Genomic DNA, 6,000 nt, shown 5'->3' with positions numbered 1-6,000 from the left:
GGCGAGCGCAAATGAGCCCCTTGCAGGCTTGCTGCGCTCGCCACGCTGCGGGCACAGTGGCGCGCCACTCTATCTATTCTCCCTTCAGGGGGGTCGTGGTCCCCCAAGAGGGAGAAAAGCTGTCGGTATGCCGGCGGTCGGGATTCCAGTGCCGGTATGCTGGTCGTCAAGAGCCCGGCCGCCGGCAAACTGAAGACCACCCCCCCTATAACATTGCCTGCTTACATTGCCTCAGCTACCAATCAGGTATACCCTAAGCAACAATCGGGCTGATCAGCCATTTTTCGGTTGCTCAGTCCAATAATTTCAGAGTTTGTACACAGCACCCGGGCCAATTATTGTTCCAGAAGCAGCCGGATCAGATGATTGGATCTGAACTACTACACAACATTTGTCAAAAACAAAACATTGTGTATGACTCTCCGATCATCTCCCCAACATATGTTTCTAATAGATCATTTAAAAAGGTTACCTTTGTAACGAACCTTTGTAACAAACTTTAGGACAGATAATTGTTCGGATAGGAATGATAATTAGCTAGAGTGTACAATCGAAATCTGATATTACGGATTACGGAGATAATTTCTTTGCTCTAAAAGTTGGTAAGTCAGTCGGATCGTGAGTAAAATCATACAGATGTGTGCCTAGTTTTAGACTTATCACCTAAGTAGACTGATCATGTGACTTGCTAACATCATAGTCTGCTTTTGTGATGTCACTGCTTAGTATAGAAATTTCAGTTCAGCTGTAGTGGCTGGTTTACCTTTGCACTGTGTAAAGTAAGATTGTTTTAACCTAAATATAAAAATATGTCACTGCTTGGTATAGAACTTTTAGCAATCTGCTGGATTTACAGATTCCCAAAGTGTAAGGTAAGCTTGGTTTAATCTAACTGATAGATAGCTAGATAGATGTGTAATGCAAGATGTGATTTATCAGTAGGATGACCATATAAATGGCTAATATAAAAAATAGCCTTTGTGATGTCATTTAGCTTTTATTAAACTAAAAAAAACAAAATCGCAAAGTGATTGAGAGTCATGGACTGCTTGGGGAAGGCATCGTGGAGTGGCAGCAAAAATGCAGGTGTCTCATGACCGTTTTGGAGGCATGTTTGAGGCTGCCACTGTGATCCCATACACAGCTGCGGCGTCTTACTTCCAGCGCCATGCTGCACAACCATAACTTCGATAATCGACTGATCTCCGATAAATAAGTGCTAGATAAATAAGTATAATCTGATTGGTTGCTATGGGCAACAGCATCACTTCTAAAAACATGCACTTTAGTAAATATACCCCTTAGCGGTCTATTTACTACTGTAAGCCTTGGATGGAGATAAAGTCACTGGAGATAAAGTACCAGCCAATCGGCTCCTAACTGTCATTTTTCAAACACAGCCTGTGGCATAGCAGTTAGGAGCTGATTGGCTGGTACTTTATCTCCAGCGTCTTTTTTCTGTTTCTTATAATGAGTTGGGATTGATATGCCGGCAGTCGTGATTCTGGTGGTCAGAATACTGATCGCCGCATCCTGATGTTGAGAATCCTAACAGGTGAAAGGTAAGTATACAAGCCTTCCCCAATGGCCCCATAAGCCTCACTTCCAGCAGTCTAAACCTAATCCCCCCTCCCCTGCTGCCTAACCCTAACCCTTCCCGGTGGTGCCCTAACCTAACCCCCCACCCCACAGCCTAAACCAAACCCTACCCCACCTGCAGCCTAACCCTAACTCTCCCTCATGGTGCCTTGACCTAACCCTCCCCCCGCAGACTAACCTACCCCTGGGGTTCCTAAACCTAACTCCCCTCCATGCAGCTTAACCTTAATTCCCCTTCCACGCAGCCTACACCTCCCCCCGTGGCTTACCTCTCAGACGGGTCGGCACACACTCATTCGGGATTCCGGATCCAGGCTTGTGACCCTAGTCGGAATGCTGGCATCGGAATTTCGACTAATGGGATACTGACTGGATACCTTTATAATTATACTGACAAAATGTTACCAAAGTTTGGTTTATCTTCTTGTGGACCTGAATGCCATCACCAGAACCTCTGACATCTCTTAATGTCTGTTACATCACTGGTAATTATGTGCATGTAGGTTTTTTCCTCTATAAAGCAGAAAAACCAAGACTATGACACATACTCATGTGGGCTTAACATGAGACTTTACAAAGAGCACAGCATGAGGACCATGACAGCTGTATAAGCCATGTTCGCTTTTGTTGACCTGGATCTTGTGTCATTTTTTTACTGGGCAAAACATTCACATTAGTTTTACTTCTTTTTTTGCACTTTCCATTGGTATTTGTAAGCAGTATGTACATCAGCATTCATGAAGTGGACATCGGATATCCACCGGTACATTCCACAAACATACTGAGTTACTTTCTTTACCTCATCTAGTAAAATATATGTTGTTTGCTTAATGTTAAATTAATATCAGTAGATTTGTATGTATTACAATCAAAAACATCACACAGATTGTTCTAGACACTAATTTTACTGTGAATCAGTAGGCTATTAAATTAAAGATACAAATCAATCTATCTATCTATCTATCTATCTATCTATCTATCTATCTATCTATCTATCTATCTATCTATCGCCAGCTTACCTTACACTGAGAAGTCAAATCAGCAAAAATAACTGATCACTGACAGTTCTATATCAAGCAGTGACATCTTAAACACTGTTTATGATGTTAACAAATCATGTGATAAGTTTTCTGCCAGAATTTCAGTAATATTCTCTTTCTCGTCATCTTACATATAGGTTAAAACAAGCTTATCTATACTGAAAGTTGTATACCAGTGACATTACAGAGGCTGATTATGATGCTAGCAAGTCGCATGATCAGCCTACTGAGGTGATAAATCCTAACTGGCCTGCATTTTACTACTAATATATCTATCTTACATATAGGTTTAAACAAGCATTACTTACACGGTGATAAGTAAAAAAAAGAAAATATAGCTGATAACCAACAGTTATATTACTAGCAGTGACATCATAAAGGCAGTTTATAATACTGAACAGTCACATGAAGACTTGTCAGCTTTTCATTAATATTATCTATTTATTTAGGTTAAAGCAAACTTAACTTAAGGAGGGTACACACTAGACGATGTGCTCGGTGAGCGACATCGCCTAGTGTTTCCCTTCTCGCGTCGGGCCGCCTGACGGTGGCCATACACACTGTGCGATATCATTAACGATATGGCACAGTGACGTCATGCTGTGGCTGGCCGGAGCATGCAGCTTTGGATGATGAGTTCAAATTGAGCTGCATGCACGGCCAAGACCGAGGGCCACTCATTGGCGGCTACATACACACTGGGCAATATAGTAAACTATGTCACTCAGGAAAGAGGAAAATGAGTGATATAGTTTACTTTATCACTAAACATACTCACTGGGCGATTTTGAGCTGAAAGCAGCTTACTTTTGGTGTTTTGAGCTGATTTCAGCTTAAAACCGCCCAGTGTGTATGCCCAGTGATGAGCAATGAGTGCTGATGCGTGCCCCCGCTTCATCGCCGGCAGCTGCCGTTCATCTGCTGGCATCTCCAGCAGATGAATGGCAGGGTGGACGGCTTTCCATAGTGTCCTGCTATGGACAGCCGTTCACCCCTGCTGACATCGCTGGGTAGGGGGGGAAATAGCTCAGTGTGTCTGCCCCGGCGATGAGCGCTGATGTGCACCCCCATTTCATCACCGGCGGCCGCTGTTCATCTGCTGGTATTACCAGTAGATGAACGGCAGGGTGGATTGCTTTCCATAGCGTCCTGCTATGGAAAGCCGCTCACCCCCGCTGACATCGCTGGGCAGGGGGGAAAATAGCTCAGTGTGTATTCCCTGTAACGATTTTCAGCCGAGCAATGATCGCCGTGCATACATGCTGGGCAAAAACGCCCAGTGTGTATGCCCCTTAAGTTAAACCAGCAAACACAGAGCAGTGACATCACAAAGGCTGATTATGACGTTAGCCAGTTACATAATCAGTCTACTGAGGTTATAAATCCCAACTGGACTGCATTTCTATCTATCTATCTATCTATCTATCTATCTATCTATCTATCTATCTATCTAATTCCGATGCCAGCATTCCGACTAGGGTCACAAGTCTGGATCCGGAATCCCGAATGAGTATGTGCCGACCCGTCTGAGAGGTAAGCCGCGGGCGGGGGGGGGGAAGAGTAGGCTGCACGGAAGGGGATTAAGGTTAAGCTGCATGGAGGGGGGTTAGGTTTAGGAACCCCAGGGGTAGGTTAGGCTGCGGGGGGAGGGTTAGGTCAAGGCACCACGAGGGAGAGTTAGGGTTAGGCTGCAGGTGGGGGAAGGTTCGGTTTAGGCTGTGGGGAGGGGGGTTAGGTTAGGGCACCACCGGGAAGGGTTAGGCAGCAGGGGAGGAGGGATTAGGTTTAGACTGCTGGAAGTGAGGGTTATGGGGCCATTGGGGAAGGCTTGTATACTTACCTTTCCCCTGTTAGGATTCTCAACATCAGGATGCGGCGATCAGTATTCTGACCACCAGAATCACGACTGCCGGCATATAAATCCCAACTCATTATAAGAAACAGAAAAAAGACGCTGGAGATAAAGTACCAGCCAATCAGCTCCTAACTGCCATGCCACAGGCTGTGTTTGAAAAATGACAGTTAGGAGCCGATTGGCTGGTACTTTATCTCCAGTGACTTTATCTCCATCCAAGGCTTACAGTAGTAAATAGACCGCTAAGGGGTATATTTACTAAAGTGCAGGTTTTTAGAAGTGATGCTGTTGCCCATAGCAACCAATCAGATTACACTTATTTATCTAGCACTTATTTATCGGAGATCAGTCGATTATCGAAGTTATGGTTGTGCAGCCTGGCCGCCGGAAGTAAGACGCCACAGCTGTGTATGGGATCACAGTGGCAGCCTCAAACATGCCTCCAAAACGGTCATGAGACAACTGCATTTTTGCTGCCACTCCACGATGCCTTCCCCAAGCAGTCCATGACTCTCAATCACTTGCAATTTTGTTTTTTTAGTTTAATAAAAGCTAAATGACATCACAAAGGCTATTTTTTTATATTAGCCATTTATATGATCATCCTACTGATAAATCACATCTTGCATTACACTTCTATCTATCTATCTATCTATCTATCTATCTATCTATCTATCTATCTATCTATCATTAGTGTTTATTAAAATATGCTTATGTTACGTTATAAAATGTCTTTTAAGCAGATACAGCTTACTAATATCTACTTTGTACCAAGCCACTGCTTGGTACAGTTCAGTACCAAGCAGTCACTTTTTTTTTTATTATAAAAAGTAAGTGACATCAAAAAGGCTGTTTATGTTACTACCCATTAACATGATCATCCTACTGAGCAGATTAATAACATTTTGCTGCATTACACCACTGATATTGATCTATTTAGCTATCTATCTACTAGGTTAAAGCAAGTCAAATCAGCACATACATCTGATAATTGAAAGTTCTATACCAAGCAGTGATGTCACAAATACTGTTTATGATGTTAGCCAATCACGTGATCAGCTTTCTGAGATAAAATATTACAACCTGACAGCATTTCAGTAACATTCTCTATCTAGCTATCTTACATATAGATTTAAACAAGAATATCTTACACTGTGCAAAGTCAAATCAGCAAATACAGCTGATTACTGAAAGCTGTATACCACTGACAATCCAAAGGCTGATTATGATGTTTGCCAGTCACATGATCAGCCAACGATGTGATAAATCCCAAGTGGCTTGCATTTTACTACTAAAATCAATCTATCGATCATTAATTTTACAAAACATTTTTATTTAAATAGACTTATTACATCATAAAAATTTCATATTAGCAGATTCTCACAAAAAAACAGGCTGTTATTGTGATTTTTGCCCGATGGTCATTATTGGGCTATCCAATTAGAGCTATTTTTTTTTCTTGACAAAAATTACCCATTTTTGCCTGAAAACACATAGGATCTGTGA

The 6,000-nt window shown here is 42.5% G+C and overlaps 1 protein-coding gene across 3 annotated transcripts in view; it reads right to left on the bottom strand.

The window, feature by feature from the left end:
• The window catches only part of TBCK (TBC1 domain containing kinase), a 733,906-nt gene that overhangs the window by 2,273 nt on the left and 725,633 nt on the right, over positions 1 to 6,000 (bottom strand). The gene's annotated exons all lie outside the window — the stretch shown is intronic.

Source organism: Pseudophryne corroboree, chromosome 1 (assembly GCF_028390025.1).
Source record: "Pseudophryne corroboree isolate aPseCor3 chromosome 1, aPseCor3.hap2, whole genome shotgun sequence".
In the NCBI taxonomy this organism is placed as follows: Eukaryota; Metazoa; Chordata; class Amphibia; order Anura; family Myobatrachidae; genus Pseudophryne; species Pseudophryne corroboree.
This window is presented reverse-complemented; position numbering and strand designations above follow the sequence as displayed.